At 43.0% G+C, this 20,294-nt stretch overlaps 2 long non-coding RNA genes across 4 annotated transcripts in view; one reads left to right on the top strand and one right to left on the bottom strand.

Moving 5' to 3' along the window:
- LOC138436807 (uncharacterized) overlaps positions 1-13,732 on the top strand; it is a 29,701-nt gene extending 15,969 nt beyond the window's left edge. The window contains exons 4-6 of one of the 2 annotated variants that reach the window (XR_011255621.1): positions 8,007-8,201; positions 12,358-12,416; positions 13,459-13,732. This is a non-coding gene — a long non-coding RNA (uncharacterized lncRNA). Of the gene's footprint in view, positions 1-8,006; positions 8,202-9,511; positions 9,603-12,357; positions 12,417-13,458 lie in introns of those variants that run through there. The other variant, XR_011255622.1, reaches the window with a different exon arrangement.
- The window catches only part of LOC138436808 (uncharacterized), a 93,583-nt gene that overhangs the window by 29,382 nt on the left and 43,907 nt on the right, over positions 1-20,294 (bottom strand). The window lies entirely within an intron of this gene.

The raw sequence follows: 20,294 nt of genomic DNA on the forward strand, positions 1-20,294 counted from the left end.
TATGTATAACAGTCTGCCGTGTATCTTTGAGTTGTTCTGCAGGAGCTAAGATACTCTATCCAGGAGGAGGGTGGGTGACCCCAAGCTGACCACAAGCACATAGACCCCAGGTTGGTTGGAATAAGATTCCGCAAATATCACCCTATTACCTCACTATCAACCAATCAGGATAAAGTCATTCCCCTGTAACCCTTATCCCAACTGTTGCCTTTAAAACTAAGCCCTTCCCTGAAAGTCACTGGGGGTTGGGTCTTTCAAGCATGAGCTGCTCGTACTCCTTGCTGGGCCCTAAAGTAAATGCTATACTTTCCTTCACCACAACACAAATTGGCTTTGCTATGCAGTAGGTCACTAGACCGATGTTTGATCTGCTTAACTGCCTAAAAGAATTTATATCTGATCCTGTACCAAGAAGAGAACATTATCAGAGACAAGTTTTTATGCTGGAAAGATTTATCTGTGCGGCAAACATTTATTAACCAAACATTTTGTTTTTTTCTTGTCATTTGTGAATTGTCTTGCCTCAGATCTTTACCTGCTTCTTAGTTCAGGATGGGTGTATAAAACTCCATGATGGAGAGAGCCCCCTGGGAAGGTTAGTACAGTGACCTGGAGCAAGGGACAGAGAGCCTGAGCCAACAGAGAGGAGGGCAGGCCTGAACTAACCAGCACTGACCTTTGGAGATCATGCTGGTTCCTACTGACATGTGTTGTGCCAAAAACATAGTCTCATATTTGCCAAATCAGAGTCCATCCTTTTGATTTGCGGAAGCTAAAAATGTCACATCATTACTGGCTTCCTTCTAGATTCACTAGAAACCAATGAATAATTATTGGATAAAATAAATATATTTTCATGAAGCAGAAGTTATTCACGCATATTTCAGGGGATGGTCTTCTCTGAATAGGTTTCTGTTGCCAGCTTGATTGTGCTGTCTTGTGCTTAGTCACTCTGTGGTGTCCGACTCTTTGTGGTCCCATGGACTGTAGCCTTCTATGGAGAAAGAAGAAGACTTCCTTCTCTGTCCATGGAATCTTCAAGGCAAGAATACTGGAGTGGGTTGCCATTTCCTACTCCAGGGGATCTTTATGACACAGAGATCGAACCCTCATCTCTTGCATCTCCTGCATTGGCAGGCAGATTCTTTACAACTAGTTGCCAGCTGGAAGCCTGCTGGAATGATTGGACTCAAATAAATATTGTAAGAATTTACTAAGACAATGTCATAAATTGAGTAGAAATTACATTCCCATTTCCTTTCAGTTTCTTGTGACCAGGAGCTTGAGATGTTAGCTTGAAACTCACATTTTATAATCTCTTTGTTAACTGATGGGTATTGTGCTGATATTCCTGTCATTTGTGAAGTGGAATTCTTCTTGGTGGCTGAGTTTAAGTTTTATCTGTTGGTGGACAATTCCTTTCCTCCCTTCCAGAAAAATTTTTTCTTGTGGACATTTTTTTTTTTTGAATTGAGTATAGTTGATTTACAATGTTGTGCTAATTTCTAATGTACAGCAAAGTGATTCAGTTCTACATATATATGTGTGTGTATGTATATATGCATTCTGTTTTAATATTCTTTTCCAACATGGCTTATCACAGGATACGGAGTAGAGTTCCCTGCATTGTATAGCAGGATCTTCTTGTCTATCCATTCTATATAAAATAGCTTATATCTGCTAACCCCTACCTCTGACTCCATTTCCCTTCCATAATTATTAAGTGCACCCACCAACACTTAAAGCTCAGTGTTAGCTCTGTGTCAAATATAAAGAGATATCACAAACGTACCCTAACTTTAAAATGCTCACAATTCAGTTAAGGCATAGGCACAGAAAGAGTTAAATAATAGAGCAAGATAAGTTGTCACTCGGCACAGGCTGTACTTGCTATGACCTCACAGGAGGAGATGGAAGGATGCTGTGGGGAAATGATGTCTCAGGGTAAAGACATTCTTGAGGCTGGCCTTGTGCAATGAGGGTGGCTCTTGGTTTGCACTTTTCACACTGTGCTCTCCCCTGGAAAATCCAGACAGCTGGAGCTATCACTGCCTCCAACCCAGAGGGCTTGAGTGGCCTCTGCAATTTCCGTCTTCCATCCTGCCCACTGCAAGGGTTAGTGTGTGCTCTTGATCAAGTCCTCTACTTGGTTTCCAGCTAAGGGACACCTTCTCAGAGGACAGCTGGGCACTTGCTGTGGGCAGATTACATCTTCAGCATTTTTAGAAGCTGAAAAACTGGGTCATCCTGCCATAACTGAGCTGGGGATCTGGGAGACTGGCCTGGCAGCTTGTGCTGAATATATTACATATGTGTCTTCTGGGTCAGAGTAAATTGGGCCCTTAAAAGATAGCCAACTTTCTGGGTAATTAACCCAGTTTTGTCTTGAGAGGTATAACTGAAATTTATGGGGAGAGACATCCTGACACATTTTTAATGAAAAGGGGCAGCTCAGAATAGACTTTGGTGATTCACCATACAGAAGTGAAAAGAGAGACTTATTCATGGAAACTTATAGTGAGAGTCCCTCAGAAGGTGGTAGGTGGCTATAGGACCTACTCCTTCACCCCCCACATCCCTGCCTGAAATCAGAGAAAATAACTTTGATCTCAGACACCTTGCGAAGATTTGCCTAAAAAGCAAAATTAACTGAAAATTGACTGAATTGGCCCAGTGCAGAGAGAAAATGGGTGAGATAGAAAAGAAGTGACTTCTTTTTATTTAATGTGATAAAAATCAAATGATTGCTTTTTGCATATTATTGTGTGTACTTTCCAAGTTTATATTTAATACTTCACTCTTTTTTCCAATCTAGTACCTCAGAGTCTAAATGACATGCCTTAGCTGTTGTCCTGACACACAATCACAAATTCTCAATTTGTAAGCTGAGTTAGAACCACAGCCCACATGCATGATGGCCTATAACATTTAAAAACAAAATTTAAAATGATACCACTTTAAAGCTAAACTATTTCCATTGGAGACTATAAAGATGAAGCTTCTGGAATGCTTTGAAAAATCAAAAATTAGCAACACTAAGTGTGGTGTTCTGGCATGGAAATAATTATCCTGAGCTCAAATGTCAGCTTCTCTGCTTCAAGGGGACAAACATTCCCGTGTGGAACACAGTACCAACCAGGCCCTATTGTCTATTTCACCTAGCCCATTTCACCTACGTAAATGACCTGTCTGACGTCTGTTGCTATTCGAGTTTGTGACCTCACCTCAACCAAAAATATGAAGTTCTTGATAAAAAGGAAAAAGAAAAAGGCACAGTCTAGAAAGAACTTGGAGCATCCCTTTGAGACTTACCTCTACCCTAAAACATAGATGTCCTACTATCAATACCGGACGCAAAATAAAAGTTTGAGATTGTCTGATGTTTGGGGCTCAGTCTTCAAAAAGGACAAATGGAATGTTCCTGTACTTCCAAGGGCATGAGTCTGGGACTATGGCTTTCTTAGAGAAGGTTTAAACACTTGAGCCCTGTTTGGCCTTGGCCAGTGAAATGGAAATAGGCAGCCATGGATATGTGTCATTGTCTTTCCTCTGCCATTCTTAAAGTCTGAAGAGTTCTTTCAATTATCTTTTCTTTTCTAGCCCAAGATCTTTTTACCTCCAGGGTATGTGGCTAAAGGGAACAAGTAGGGCAAGATCCTTATTTCAGCTCTCAATTGCCAAATGACATATGAATCTGATGAATTTTCCTATTTGGTGTTATTCAAAGTATTTCATTGCCTCCCTCTCAACTTTCTTTTGCTTAAACTTTGGATCTGAAATAACAAAATATTACAGTTGAGGTCTGATTATTGCCCTTTAAAGTTTTTTCTTTTTTATTCTTCTCTGTGACCAGGCTTTACAAAAAGCTATTTTACTCTAAGAAATTAGGTTTCTGGTTATCAAGAGTCCTAAATAGACATGAATTACAAGAACGTCCTTTGAAAACCCCATGCAGCACTTGTTTCATTAAATTCCATGAAGCGACCTTAATTTAGTGGAACACTGGATGGGCTGTTCTTTTAACCTATTATCACTTTGGCCAGGCCCATAAACCATATTCATGGATGATTCCATCAAGAAAGACAACAGTGGGATTAATATTATTTCAGGATACAGTAAATGCCACAATGATGAAGCTGTTTAAGATCTGGTGCTCACGGTGTCACACTGAATGCATTGACATTTACTCTGCTATCACTTCATTTCCAATATTCCTTCCAAATCAGCCGATGCTAATACTTCAGCATGTGTGCAGAATATAATGTGGGCAGGGGTGGGGAGACTGAGAGGGATCGCACGAGTCCTCTGCCTTTCTTTTTCCTTTTGGTGTTGAGTGGGGAACTACACACGGATGTGGGGAACTACTACACATTCGTTGCATGTCAGATACGAATCCCACAGTGTCTATTGTTAGGATTGCAGAGGGTCCCAGGAAGTCAGCTTTCTCCTGTAGTTGGATCAACATAGGCCATGCCACCCTTCTTGGCTGTGACTGTGCTTGTAACATGAGTTTGATGTGAACCAAGGAAGCACTGGTTGGTGTTTTTGGCCTGCATAGTGTTTTGGAATTGAGCACACACGAGAATTCAAATGTTTATAACATCATATCATTTGGACACTCTTATTTGTGGTATAATCTCCTTGACCCTTAAACTTGGTGCTCCTGACAACAGTATAAGCCTAATGATGCTGAATATCTGAAAGCTCATGGGTGATTTAAAAAAAAAATTTTATTTATTTTAATTGGAGGTTAATTACTTTACAATATTGTATTGGTTTTGCCATCCATCAACATGAATCGCCACAGGTATACACGTGTTCCCCATCTTGGGTGATTTTTAAGGAATCTCTTTTAAAGAAGCAGCAAAGATATTACCCAGAATAACTTTACTAATATCTAGTTTCTCAAGGGATCCCTGTGCCTGATTTTGAAAGTGAGGTTCTCAGGTTTGGAAGGAAATTTGAGGACTGTCTAGTTTCCGGTTCTCAAAGTTTAATGTGTGTACAAATCACTTAGATGACTAGTTAATTCTAATAAACTAGAGTCTGCTTCTGCTGCTGCTGCTGCTAAATTGCTTCAGTCGTGTCTGACTCTGTGCGACCCCATGCACTGCAGCCCACCAGGCTCCTCTGTCCATGGAATTCTCCAGGCAAAAGTACCGGAGTGGGTTGCCATTGCCTAGAGTCTAGGAGATTCTAATCCAGTAATTCTGGATTAGGGCTGGGAAGCTGCATAGTGTCTAATATCCAAGCCTTGTAGATGGGTACAGGATCTAGTCCAATCATCGCCTGTATCCTCTTATGATGAGCATTTAATATATGTTTAAACCTGCCTTAGTAGGAGGTACTCATATTCTCTTAAGGCAGTCTGTTCCATCTTTGAGTGATTCTGAATATTGTATTGCACATTACATATTGCAGCCACTGTCCCACTCCTAAGACCTGTCAGTCACGGCCCTGGCTTTAGTCCTTGGTCCCATTCATACATATGGCAAGGCAAGAAAACATCTCTCCTGTTGAAGAGAGGGAAACTTGTTAGGTAGAGAGAAATAGCTGACTCAGGAGTAATTTTTGTCTCTTGGGGTTCACAATTCCTATTGACTTTGCTGCGCTGTTGGCCCCTAAAGTCTCATGCTGGTTCTTGGTTTGGTTCCCATACTTTTTGTCCTAATTAGATGACATTTCCCCATCTTTTGAACTCTAACACTGCATATATATATATATACATATATATATATATATATGTATAAAATGTGTGTCTGTGCATCATAAAATACAATTTTTCCTCCCCCATTATAAATCCACGAAGGCAGAGATTGTGTCTTAGGCTTCTTCAAATTCTCTCCAGTGCTTTGCACGTACTAAGAGCTCAAACCATGTGTATAATTTGGAGTAACACATAGAAGCTGCTTCAGGGAATTTATAGCAGTAACAACAAAATGTGAAGACTATAGCTCAGTAAATTGTTACCCTAGCTGGCAGTACCACAGGAGGACTCAGAGAAAGGAGAAGCTCAGTGCAGACAGGAGCAGCGCCAAACGGCTTTGTGAGCAACGGGAGAGGAGACATACAATTAAACTGTCTGGACATAACTCATATTTCCGTGAAGGATTCTGGGGCTAGATAGGAAAAGACACTAGTAGACAGTATAGGAGTCCATATGGTTCTTTCCAAGGAAGTTGGGAGAGGGAAGAGCTGTAACTTGGACAGATTCAAAGCAGAAGTCAACACACCTTTTCTAAAGTTCTGAATAGTAAATATTTTGGGATTTGTGGACAATGTGTAACTATTCAACATTTTTACTGCAGTGCAGGGACCATATGTAAGTGAATTGGCGTGGTGGTGTTCCAAAAAATCTCTGCGGACATGAAAATCTCAGTTTCATGTAATTTTCACGTGTCATGATATATTGTCCTTGTTTAGACACTTTCAAACAAACTGTTTAAAAATGTAAAAATCATTCTTGGCCTGGTGCTGTACTAACAAAGGCAGTGGGCTAGATCTGGCCTGAACTGTGGTTTGCCAATGCCTGGTTGATGGCCTGGGTGTCCAAGTTGAATGCTTCACCAGCAAGGATTCTGGGGAGGGGTGATTGGAGACAGATACCACCCCTCAAGAAGGGAGTGGTCAGTAGCATTCAGGAGAGAGTGGTTGTTTGAGAAAAATGTGTGATGCTGAGTGAGATGTTGTTTTACGGGTGTGGCTGGTTCCCCAGAAGCTGTTTCCATGTGAGAGTGAGGTTATCAAGGGAGGTTATTCTCTTCCTCTCTCCCGCTCCTCCTCCTATTCCTTATCTTCTCTTCCATAACATTTCTGATTCCACTTTTCCATGGTGTCATTTTTCTATCCTGTCAAGTTTCCTATGGCATCTCAGGCTTTTAGAATTTTGTAAATAAATTTTGTTTTTCCTTACAAAAACATTCATAGTATTGGAATATGATCACCATCCTTATCTGATGAAATTAAGCTTTCTATGTGTAATATGAACATAAGAAATGAACCGTCAGCACGAAATATTTGGGAAAGCATGTATCTTGGGGGAGAAAAAGAGACAGATGCGTGTCCAGAAAAAGTACAACTAACCAGCTCTGAGATTGGAAGAATCACTTTCTTCCAGGAAGAGAAGCAGGGCAGAGACTGAGTTCAGTGTGGGTTGTGTGAAGCCTGCATGGCCTGGATGAAGTTTGATAACCAACCAGGTTGACATATTTATTAGGTTGTCAGATGATCAGATCCAGAATCTAGGAGAGAGATACAGGTTTGGGAATCATCAGCCACTTTTGCAATGGGGTGAGCCTCTATGTCAGGCAGGAGAGGGGCTGTGTGATTTCTGAGCTAAGTCATAAGGTGATATGGCTTCTGACTGACTTTCTATCAGGGAGTGGTCACCCTGGAAGTGTAGCTACCATGTGGAAACCCAGACCACATGGAGAAACCACGCACAGGTGTTGTGGCTGACATTACCCAGCTACAAGCTCAGCTGCAGCCAGCATCAGCTGCCAGGAATGTGACAGAAGTAGGCTCCAGATGATCCCAGCCCCCAGTGTCTAAATCTTCCAGCTGAGAACCCAGCCATCAAGGAGCAGGAGGTTTGTCCCCCGTCTACTGTGAATTCCTGACCCATGGAATTCATGAGTGTAATAAATGGTTATTGCAATCAGTGCTAAGTTGGGGGGTAATTTCCATAGTTGGGAAGGTTGTGTGGATAAATGATATTTATGAATGTGTATGTATAGGATCATTTATACACACAAATAAAGCCCAAGACCCTAGCACTTCCTGGGTGGGGAGAATCTCATATACCTTTTCCCCTTCTTTTGTGCAGTCAGATAAGCCATCACATTAAGCCATTAATAACTGATGATTGGCTAAAGGGTGGAGTTTCAGGCAGGGTGGCAATTGACTAAGCACAGCAATTTGCAGTGGGCTTGGGCTGAGGCTTCTGGGACCTCTGCGTCACATCCATGCTGGCCTTCTCTGATGTTTGTCTGTATTACTTCCTTCAGTTGTCTACAACTCTCAAGAAGGAACTGAGTCTCCTGCAGTGTCCCAGTGAGGCAGAAGCCACCAGGCGATACTAACGGCAGGAAGCCAGGGAAGAGAACAAGGAAAGGACCCTCCCCACAAATGGTGTGTGACCCCAGAAGGAGGGAGCTTGGGAGATGACATGCTCTTCCTACTCAGAATCCTGGGCCACATGGGTGAGTGGGTGAATGTCGCCTCTGAGGTGGACTCAGGCTTCCCTGGTGCCCTTGCACCCACCTCCATGGCCCCTTTCCCTTGGGGCTACAACAGAAGATATCTCCTCAATTCCTGTCCCCTTCGTTCCTATCCTGGAGTCAGGTAAGCCCTGGACAGTTCCTGAGCTGGAGGTGTCTCTGCCTTTTATAAGTGAAACTTGATTCTCATGAAAGATAAGAAGAACAAGAACAGTATTATAATCACCTCTTTTTCCTCTGCTTCCTTTTCCATCCTCTCTCCCCATCCTTTCTCCTGTACTTTTCTCCTCCTTTACTCTTTCCTTCCTTTTCATTCTCCTTCCATTCTCTTCTTGCCCTTATCTCACTTGGTCACTTCTTCCTTCCTTCCTTTCTGTCTTTTTGTTGTTGTTATTATTAGCTATTCAGCATGTGGAATCTTAGTTCCCTAACCAAGAATTGAACCATGCTCCCTTGCACTGGGACCATGAAGCCTTAACCACTGGGCCACCAGGAAAGTCCCTACTCCTTTCTGTCTTGATTCTCTTTTCAAAGCCATTAATTTTCATTTTGGCACAAATGGTGGTAAACGGAGGCTGGGGGACACTGGTTGCCAGTTTGTGGTAACAGGATCATGTTTTCACTGTGGCTGAGATGATTGGAGGGGAAAGCAGACAGTCTTTTTTTTTTCATTGTTGTTAGAGAGGGTGGGGGTAGAGGGGAGGGAAGGAGGATGTGGAATCAGAACAGAGGAGAGGAACTTCCTAGCATCACTAGAGAAATAGCCTGGGAGTAGGAGTCCCAGCCTTCTGGGTCTTTCTCCATTGGATATAAGAATTCTCTGGTGAGTGAGCTGGAAAGGTCTTGCTGAAGCTAGACCCAACATAGTTCACAGGCACTACCATGGCCTTGACATAAGTATTTCTCTGAGGCATCCTCTGGGAAACTCAGCCACATGGATTGCTGTTGAGTTTTCAAGTCACCTGCTCAGGGCAGGTCTGTGAAAAGCACAGAAGCCCAGGCTTCAAAAATCTTTCTGATTATTTTTCACTTCCGGGTGCTTGATGGAGCAAAGTAGGAATTCTGGCTCCCTAACCTCTCTGGCGGAGAAGGCAATGGCACCCCACTCCAGTACTCTTGCCTGGAAAATCCCATGGACGGAGGAGCCTGGTAGGCTGCAGTCCATGGGGTCGCTAAGAGTCAGACATGACTGAGTGACTTCACTTTCATCTTTCACTTTCATGCATTGGAGAAGGAAATGACAACCCACTCCAGTGTTCTTGCCTGGAGAATCCCAGGGACAGGGGAGCCTGGTGGGCTGCCGTCTACGGGGTCGCACAGAGTCGGACACGACTGAAGTGACTTAGCAGCAGCAGCAACCTCTCTGGAGTCACAGACCAAAAGGTATTTGCTGTGGGATGGCTACTCAGAGCCAGATCACTGAGCTGGCTGCTTGAATAGAACGATAATCGAGGTCTATTTTCAGCTCTGCTCTTCAGCTTGGTCTAAGCCATGAGGTCGATGGGTTTAGACTCTGGCTTCTCAGCATCAACCTGCTTTGGAGCAGGCGAGGGTAGTTCTGGATACAAGTATAGAACAAGCCACCCTCACCCACTTTCCATTCTGCTGGTTAATGAATGGATTTGGTTATTTGCAGTTGGAACTGGGTGCTCTCCCTCTCCACTCTGTCTTGAGCCCCCTCCCCAAGCTGGGCTCATCTTCTTCTGTTGCCCTCTGTCACGGAGCAGGTCAGAGCTGGACCAACACAGGCAGGAGCTGGGTGGTGTCATCACCTCCTAACACTGAATGTCACCCCCCACGCCCACTACGGGTCCTCTGAGGAATGATGCTCTGTGCAGCAGGCCAGTTGTAAACAGGGCTCTAGGTGTGGGGAGAGTGACAGTGATGGGTTAGGCATTTTCAGGCTTGCTTTGTTTTCTGTTTTGCCTTTTAAGACCATGAGCCTTTGGAATTTTTTACAGCATTAATGATCTGGCTGAGTGCAGTGGTCTGCCTCCCTTTGGTGGGCTGAACTGGTGAGGAACCAGCATCTGACTGAAACTGATGAAAGGCCAGAAATTCAGAATCACATCTTGATCCTTTTGGCTTCAGTTTAGGGTTCTTTAAGGTCAGCTGACAGAGTGCTGCTAGGCTAAGAAACAGGCTTGATTTTTGAACTGAGGGCACAGTACTCAGGGGTGGGGACTGGGGGAGGGCCCAAATGCTGAAACCTCTTTCTCATGAGGTGGCAGGGGCAGGGATGTGGGTCTTGGGTGGAAGCAGTGAGGTTTTGCATGAATCCTTTTCTGATTGGCTCTTAGGTCTTTTCTCCCGGGGACACCTATGGTTTTTGCTTTCTTTCTGACAAGATCCCTGACCAGGGAGCCACAGGCCTTGCCCCTGGCTGGCAGTGCAGCCGGATGTAAACAAGCAGAGGGCAGTGCTTGGTGTCAGACATTATGTTTACTAAACAAAACCGACAAGTTCTCATTGTTCCGTGAGGAAGCCCTGCAACTTTCAATCCCCCGGAGCTGAAAAGGATCCATTTTATTGAGCTCTGTAATGACAGCCTCGGCTGGAACAGCTGGGCAGTTCGTATTAACTCTAAGAGACTCGGGAGGACAGTTTTTCTTTAGAATAATTATGTTTTTCATTTAGACCAACACCAGCTTGTCTCAGCACACCTTCCTATAATTGTACAAAGAGTGGTACAGTCATAGTCCAGGTTGTTCCGCCAATACTTAGGGTGGCCGGAGTTAGCAAATAAGAATAGGGGACAGCTAGATAAATTCAAATTTCAGATACTTTTCCAGTGCAGGTATGTCCTATGTAATCTTTGGGACAGGCTTACTGAAAACATATTTGTAATTTTGTTTAAATTTAGATTCAAATGGGGCAGTCTGGATTTTACCAGGCAATACTTGATACTTTACTAAAAAGTATCCATGCTTGCATACCTGTAGTGCTGAGGAACTCACTATCTTCCAAAGCTATCATTAGACAATTACTAGAAAGCTCTTCTGAACATTAAGATGACAGTCTCATACACCTGTTCCTCATGTGAATTTCTGGAGCCCCTTGGAATATGCCTAATTCATCTGTCATGTGACAAGCCTCCAAATGTCTATGGATAGTTCTGTGTTGCCTTGAAATTGCTCTTCTCCAGCCTGAACATCTCCTGCTCTTTCAACTTTTCCTCAAGTGGTGTGGTTTCAGATCTGCTGGTGAATGTGCTCTGGCTTGTTGAGAGCCTTTGTAATCAGGTGGGATCTGAAGGCCTGAATAATGATTCCAACTGACATGGCTTTGTGCCTGTTGTCATGAGTCTGTGTCTCTGGTGCCAGGGAAGTTCTGGCCTGAGCTAGACTTTGGCACAGATTCTTTCCTGAAACAGTGCTGCTAGCTTTCAGAGTGGAACTTAGGAGCCACTGGAAAACTGAATACTCCTTACTATAGGATGAAGATTTGTGTCCCCTGAGAGGCTAAATGTTGAAATGTAATCCCCAGTGTGATGATATTTGAAGGTGATCCTTTGGGAGGTGATTAGGTCATGAAGGTGGAGCCCTCATGAATGGGATTAGTGCCCTTATAAGAGACCCCAGAAAACTCCCTTGGGTTTTCCAGGTGGCTCAGTGGTGAAGAATCCACCTGCCAGTGCAGGAGACCTGAGTTTGATCCCTGGGTGGAGCAGATTCCCTGGAGGAGGAAATGGTAACCCAGGCTAGTATTCTTGCCTGTAAAATCCCATGAACAGAGGAGCCTGGTGGCTACAGCCCGTAGTGTGGCAAAGAGCTGGACGTGACTGAGCAGCTGAGCATGCATGCAGAGAACTCCCATGCCTTTTCCACCTTGTGAAGTCATAGGGAGAAGATGTCCATTTGTGAGCCTGAAGCAAGCTGTTATCAGACATCAGATCTGCTAGTGCTTTGAGCTTGGACTTCCCAGCCTCAAGAACTGTGAGAGAAAATTCTGTTGTTTATAAGTCACCCAGTCTGTGGTATTTTTGTTACAGGAGCCCAAATAGACCAAACCACACCAAACTGACAGCCCTATTCTCATTTTAGGTGGTAGTTGGTAGTTAGGACATTAGCATTACCAAAAGTCATGCTAGATGTTGATGAAAGTGACCTACTAACAAGAATACACATTTCTATTTCAGGTCATATTGGAGTTGTGAATAAAAGACAAGCTTGTCTCAGAGATTTGCTACACTGATGGGTAGGAACTTTGGGAAAGTCACTTAAATCTCTGGCTTTCAGCATCATCATCTGAAAAACAAGTTAATTCTCAAGTTATTAACTGAGTTAATTCTTGAGGGCAAAAGTACGTCTTCCAAAGACCGTAGTCATGGCTATGGGCATGTGAATCTGACTGGAATAAAATAGATTTGAAAAAAAAAGACAAATAGTATTAATAGTTCTAGACTTAATTAATAGTTCTAGACCTAATTTTCTAACCAGGAAATGGTTAGAAAATTAAGTCCGGTTTACCCGTTGGTGCATGCCTTTGAAATCTTTATGCCTGGTCCATGTCAAAGCAATACAGAAATGGGATAGTTTTAGAAACGTTTAAATCCACTTGACATTGTTGTGACATACAACTGTATGATCAGTGGGTTGTTTCCTTGAATAGGGTATGGGACTAGTCTGGGTGCTATTGAACTTGTGGGTGGTGAGTGGCATATGACATGAGCTATGTGCCAGTCACTTGAAGTAGAAACTTGTCTTGGTCTATAATTGTTTAAAAAAAAAGGAGAAAAAAAGCGGGTTTAATATCCAGTTAGATCAAGGCAGAGCTTCCTTACTGGCATGCCATTCTTGAATTACAGGTGTGCCTAGATGTTGTGCCCTTAACTATTGCGGCAGCTGGGAGAAGCCTGGGCCAGTTTGGGACCAGTCGGTCAAGTTGCTTCTGGCCATGAGTAATTAATGTACTCTACAAATATTACCATTTCTATGTGTGCCATGAAGTGAATAAGGGAGAAATGAATAAGGCTGGAAATGTTACCTTTTCTCCAAAAGAGCAAATAGACAAAGAGAGGAGACTGGGATCATTGTTTCTTCAACCACAGCCTCCAAGTGAACTGGCCTAAGCTAGAGATTCAAACTGGAACTGTGCTTCCAGGGAAAAATTCACAACTTTTCTTCTATTAACTAATATATATTAATACAATCTATCATACCTTTTAATATCTATTAATTAATTAATACCTATTAATATCTATTAATACCTCCTATCTATTAATACGTTTCTCTTATAGTTGAATTGAAGACTTCCCTGGTGGCCCAGTGGTTAAGAGTCTGCCTGCCAATGCAAGGGGCACGTGTTTGATCCCTTGTACTGGATGATTCCACGTGCAGCGGAGCGACTAAACTCGTGCACCGCAACTACTGAAGCCTGCGTACCCTAGAGCCTGTGCTCCATGACAAGAGAAACCACCACAATGAGAAGCCTGTGTGCTGCAAGTAGAGGAAGGCTGTATGCAGCAACGAAGACCCAGTTAAAAATAAATAAATACATAAATAATAAATTTAGACGGAGTTCCTTGGTGACCTAGTGGTTAGGCCTTCACTGCTGTGGTTCCGGTTCAATCTCTGGTTGGGAAACTGATATCCTGCAAGTCATGTGGCACAGCCAAAAAAAAAAAAAAAAAAGTAAATTTAGATTTATCATAGAAATATATGCATGTCTCTTAAAAGCAAGCAGTATAAAAGTAGAAAACATGAGTCATCTGTACCTCCCTGCCCAAGTCCTGTTCAGGTTCCCCAGAGGTAATCGCTTTCAAACTGGAGCTTCAGTATTTATGGAAAGAGGATCCCACAGAGAAATGCCCCGATTTCCCCATGGAGCTCCAGTGGGCACGGTGCTGGAGGCACTAGCACCATCATGCGCCACTGGGAAGGCTCAAAGTCTGAACACATAGCAGTTGGACCAGGGGCCTCCCCAAGGCCACCGCACCCATCCATCACAGCCAGGCAGCTCCTCCTTGCCATGGTTCTCACACCACCCTCTCTTCCACTCCCTCTCTGCAGAAGTCCAGAGGTTTAATCTCTGACAAAAAGGAATCCAAAGGATTTTGGACTCTGGGATTCTGGATGCAGCAGAGGGGAGAGGTGAAGCTTGGGCTGATGACTAAAGGGTTCTGGGAATGTCTATACACTAAACTGTGCCACCCCAGGCCTTCCCTCTGACTTGCTATCAGAATTATCAAAGCTAGAGGTGGCCTAGCAAAGGGGACAATCAACAGAATGAAGAGATAACCTATGGAATGGGAGAAAATATTTGCAAACCATTTATCTGATAAGGGGTTAATTCCAAAATATGTAAGGAACCACTCAATAGCAAAACACTATACCACTCAAAACAAATACCACTCAAAAACAAACAAAAGCCCAAATAATCTGATTAAAAAATGGACAGAGGACTTGAATAGACATTTTCCAAAGAAGGTCAAGTGGTACATAGAAAGATGCTTTGTTGTTGTTGTTCACTAAGTCATGTCTCACTCTTTGTGACCTCATGGACTATAGTACCCCAAGCTCCTCTGTCCTCCCCTGTCTCTCAGAGTTTGTTTAAATTAATGTCCATTGAGTCAGTGATGCTATATAATCAACTCACCCTCTCCCACCCCTTCTCCTTTTGCCTTCAATCTTTCCCAGCATCAGGGGCTTTTCTAGTCAGCTCTTTGCCTCAGGTGGCCAAAGTACTGGAGCTTCAGCAACAGTCCTTCCAATGAATATTCAGGGTTGATTTCCTTTAGGATCACTAATCATCAGAGAAATGCAGACCAAACCGCAATGAGCTATCGCCTCACATCTGTTAGGATGGTTATTATAAAAAAGAGACAACAAGGGTTGTATCCTGGTGGTGGGAACGTGAATTGGTTTATCCACTATGGAAAATGGTATTTAATTTTAAATAGAACTACCATACAATCCAGCAATTCTACTTCTGGGTATTAGTCCAGAGGAAATGAAATCACTGTCTCAAAGAGACATCTATACCTCCATGTTCATTGCACTATTATTTACAATAGCCAAGATATGGAAACCCAAGTGTCCATCAATAGATGAATGGACAAAGAAAATGTGGTGTACACACACACGTGAGTACATATATATATGTATATATTTATGTCATGTCTGACATATTACTCAGACATGAAAAAGAATGAAATGCTGCCATTTGTGACAATATGAATGGATCTTGAGGGCGTTCTTCTAAGTGAAATCTGTCAGAGAAAGAAGGATGAATACTGTATGATCTCTTATCCATGGAATATAAAAAAGTTGAACTCATAGAAACAGAAAGTCTAATGGAAGTAGGGGAAATGGAGAGGTATTGGTTAAAGGGTGCAAACTTCCATTTACAAGAAGAATAAGTTCTGAGGATGTAATGCACAGCATGGCAACTATAGGTAACAACACTCTATTGTATATATGCTTGAAGGTTGCTGGTAGAATACATCTCAAATATTCTCAACGCACATACACATGTGCACACACATATAGGAAATTATGTGATGTGATAGATGTGTTAACTAACCTTATTATGGTAATCATTTTGTAGTATACCTGTAGCAAATCATGACACTGCTGCTGCTGCTAAGTCGCGTCAGTCGTGATCGACTCTGTGCAACCCCATAGATGGCGGCCCACCAGGCTCCCGACCCTGGGATTCTCCAGGCAAGTATACTGGAATGGGTTGCCATTTCCTTCTCCAATGCATGAAAGTGAAAAGTGAAAGTGAAGTCGCTCAGTCCTGTCCAACTCTTCGCAACCCCATGGACAGTAGCCTACCAGGCTCCTCCGTCCATGGGATTTCCCAGGCAAGAGTACTGGAGTGGGTTGCCATTGCCTTCTCCGAAATCATGACACTATATACTTTTTAACAATTTATTTTTATTTATATACTTATTTTGGCTGTGTTGGGTGTTTGCTGTGGGCCTTTCCCTAGTTGTGGTGAGCAGGGGCTACTCTTTAGTTGTGGTTCAAGGTCTTCTCATTGTGGTGAGCTCTCTTGTTGCAGGGTATGGATTCTAGGGCACGCAGGCTTCAGTAGTTGTGGCATACAGGCTTAGTTGCTCCGTGGCATATAGTATCTTCTCAGACTAGGGGCCAAACCATGTCCCCTGATTATACTCCAGTGACCATCAGCTGTCAGCAAGCTCCGTCCTCCTACACAGCACTTCCCATAGGCTTTCAAGTGCCTCTCACTTAAATAGCCAAGGATCATGAGTTCTTTGAGTGAGCTTTTCAACTTGAAGGATAGATGCTGTAGTAGATTGATTTCATTAATTGTCCCAATTAATGCCCTCTCTGTCTTCATGTCTTTTTCCCTGGGATTCCTGCTATTAGCCTGCTAGAGAAATGTGAGAGGCACATGAGTCAAGACCACCAAATCCAGGCCATCCTAGCCCAGCCAGATCACAGTAGTCCTGCTAGAGGAACACCGGTGCGTGAATGTGCCCAGCCAAGATCAGCCAAGTCTGATTCAGGTGACTCATAGACCAAGAAATGCCCTTTCTGAGGAAAGCAAAATGCTATGACACCAAAGCTCTAATTTGTTAGTGTGGATGAACACACCCCCTGCCTTCTCCTTCTGCACCATCCAGCACCATCCCTCTACTGCTTGAGGTCTAAGAACACTCCCTCATGCCCCTCTGTAGGTGTGATGCTCTGGTCCCATCCAAAGGAGAAGAAGAGGCCATGGACAGAAGTTAGGAAAAGCAGATGCCAGACAGGGCTTGCTGGACAGTTTTATCCTCTGGCTGTTTGATGATGATTTCATCTGGCCTATGGCTCCTTGGTATTTCTGTCCTTGGTTGGTGAGAATGTCAAGTGAAATTAGATCTTGAATTCAAGTCTTAGCCTAGGGAAACTCTTGGGTTTGTCTGTAAGCTGGAGGCAGAGGAAATTGTGAAGTGGGTAAAAAATCATCTACCACACTAGCCCCAGGCTATTGCTTTCCATGGCCCGTATTCTGTCCTTCTCTCTTACCTCTTTTCTATCCATTTTCCCTTCCTTCCATCCCTACATTCAAAGTACATACAACTCTCATTTTCCACCAGTCTCATTTTAAGAAAGAATCTACTGAAACTCATGAAACATTTAAATGTTACATTTCTCAGTTTGTCTTACAATTCAATCTTGTTTTTAATTGGGACATGAGTCTTTTCACTGTTTAGAAAAAAATATTCCTCTAGAAGTTGGAACGCCTTTTGGGGAGGATGGGTTTTTTCATTGAAATGCTAATCTATGGCCAGATTGCTGTGGTTGAAGCCCTGTGGTGGCACTTTTCTTTTGCCAGAAACATTCTAAAAATGGTCATGAGCTCACTTGGGACTGGAGAGAAAGTAAATAAGAAAATTTCCTTGCAAAAGTACAATGTGTTTTGTAATCTGGACTCTTTCTCTGCTGATATTCGAACAGCACTCAGAGCCACGCACCATTACCTGAGTAACCATCCTTGAGTTGGCATTTTAGGATCAAAAAGGATTCAGAGGACTAATTTCATTCTTTCCTGGGCCTTTGCCAGCTTTCTGAGAGATGTCTTCCTCTTTTTGATACTAAAGTAGAACTTATAGTCTCCTGGGATGATGAACTCTAATAAATCAGTAGCCACTGCTCTGGGCTTTACAGATGAAGCAAAGGGACAGTTGAGGTAATTGTCTGAATAATTTGGGCAAAACAACCAGCTATCCTCAATGGACAGCAAAAGTTGGAGTTACTGAAATAGAACAATACACCAAAACTACTCAGTCCCATTCTTTCTTTTAGGGGATATTCAAATGTCCCTGTTCGCTGCCCTGGGAATGGGGCACAGAGGAACTCCATGAATGTAATAACAATAGCTGATATTTATTGGGCTGGTGTGTGTTCTAGGCACTGTATTAAGCATTTAAAATAGATCTCATTTAGATGTTGTCATAATTAGCCTATTACCACCCCCACTCAGCAGCTGTTGGACAGGAGGCCAACAGAGCTTAAAGGGACTTGGGTGAGGCTCGCAGCTGGTAAGTCGCAGAGCTGAATCAGCCAGTCTGACTCCAAATCCTTGCCAACTGGAAGCCTCTTGGTGGGATGATGCTCTGAGGATACTTATGCAGACAAATTGTGATTGGTACAAGGGAGCTTTGTTTCTTAGTGGAAGAGATGAACTGTACAAAAATCACTATCTAGCTGCATAATATAAGGCAAGAAATGCCCCCTTCTTGGCCCAGATTCCTCAAGGGTAAATGAAAGGGTGGACGGGATAATTTGTAAGTCCGTCTCAGGTCTCACTTATGTTTTTTAGAGTGGTCTGTGTCTGTGATCCTGAGCTCTGATTGGAGCTCGGCCTAGCACTATTTGAGTCCAGCTGTTCTGGCAAGGAGGGATGAATGAGTGGTCAGTGTAGGCTGAGTCTTCCTGTGGTAACAAAGAGCCTTCAAGTCTTGGTGCCCTCAACAACCCAGCATTCGCTATATCTCATGTACATCTGTGTCCACTTCAGGTGTCTGGGGACACAGTGGTCCTCCAGAGTCAAGACTGATGAAGTAATTACCATCTCTAACATTGTGGGTCACTCTGTCTGTGGAAAAGAAAATTCTGGAAGGTATTACACTAGAAATTAAATGCTGTGGCCCAGAAAATGACATAGGCTATAGTCTCTCCCAACTCATTAATCAGAACTAGTCCCTTGGGCCTGTTGAACCATGGGACTAGTGGTGGGAATAAAAGGTATAATCTTACCATCTACCCAAAGTGCAAACAACTGGGAATATTTGGAGAATATTTGGAATATTTGGAAAACAGTATTTTAATGACCACCTATAATTCAAATGCCATAGTGTCTTTTAGAATCCTTTGTGACTGGGGAGGAGAGCAAAGTCAGGCAGACAGGGCTGCTAGTATTGCATTGTAGTCAGGAGGACAGGTTGGACAAGAGAACACTTCCTTTTCAATGAGATAATGGAGACTGGGTTGGGGGTGGACATGGGGGTAAAGAGAGGTCACTCAAAGCCAGATTTTCTCTAGGGTCACCTTGATCACATTCCTTCCTTTACTGTTTCTTGTAACCCACTAATTAAGATAACTAAAAATGTTACCATGAGCTAAAGTCAACATCAATTAAAAATCCCATATATGTTTCACATGAAAACACATGGCCTTCAAACATGTGTGATTTTCATCAGACCTCCTCATCTGTTTGTCATTTAAGGTTCAGGCCATGTTCAATATTTCTATCAAATGCTGCCTGCTGTAGATGAAAGCCTGGCAAATAACTGTGCAAAAGAAACTTTCTGAAGTTATAAATAATCAAATGCCCGTGGGGGGTTGACCTCATATACAATAATACACAGAGTAATGATCAGAGCTCAGAGGGAAATGGAGCTCAACGATGGCCTTCTTGGTAAGGAGATGGGTGCAGTGTTGCTTACGATAACATGAGTGTCATTTTCCTGACCCCCTCATCCTTTGGCAGGAGTAGGACAGAATGGAAGAGAGAGGGAAAGTAGCTGAAATGGTAGGGACAGTGAAGTATCAAGGAGTGTTTAGCATTTGGCTCTCTGGTGAAAAAAGCCCAGATTTGCAGTATGTGCCAATTTCAATGGTGTAAATACCCTCACTATGTCTAAATTTCAAGGTACCAAGATGATGGAAAACAATAGAATGGGAAAAACTAGAGATGTCTTCAAGAAAATTAGAGATATCAAGGGAACATTTCATGCAAAGATGGGCACAATTAAGGACAGAAATGGTATGGACCTAACAGAAGCAGAAGATATTAAGAAAGAGGTGGCAAGAATACACAGAAGAACTGTACAAAAAAGATCTTCCTGACCCAGATAATAATGATGGTGTAATCACTTACCTAGAGCCAGACATCCTGGAGTGTGAAGTCAAGTGGGCCTCAGGAAGCATCACTACCAGCAAAGCTAGTGGAGGTGATGGAATTCCAATTGAGCTGTTTCAAATCCTAAAAGATGATGCCGTGAAAGTGCTGCACTCAATATGCCAGCAATTTTTGAAAACTCAGCAGTGGCCATAGGACTGGAAAAGCTCAGTTTTCATTCCAATCCCAAAGAAAGGCAATGCCAAAGAATGCTCAAAC

This window comes from Ovis canadensis, chromosome 3 (genome assembly GCF_042477335.2).
Source record: "Ovis canadensis isolate MfBH-ARS-UI-01 breed Bighorn chromosome 3, ARS-UI_OviCan_v2, whole genome shotgun sequence".
Taxonomy (NCBI): Eukaryota; Metazoa; Chordata; class Mammalia; order Artiodactyla; family Bovidae; genus Ovis; species Ovis canadensis.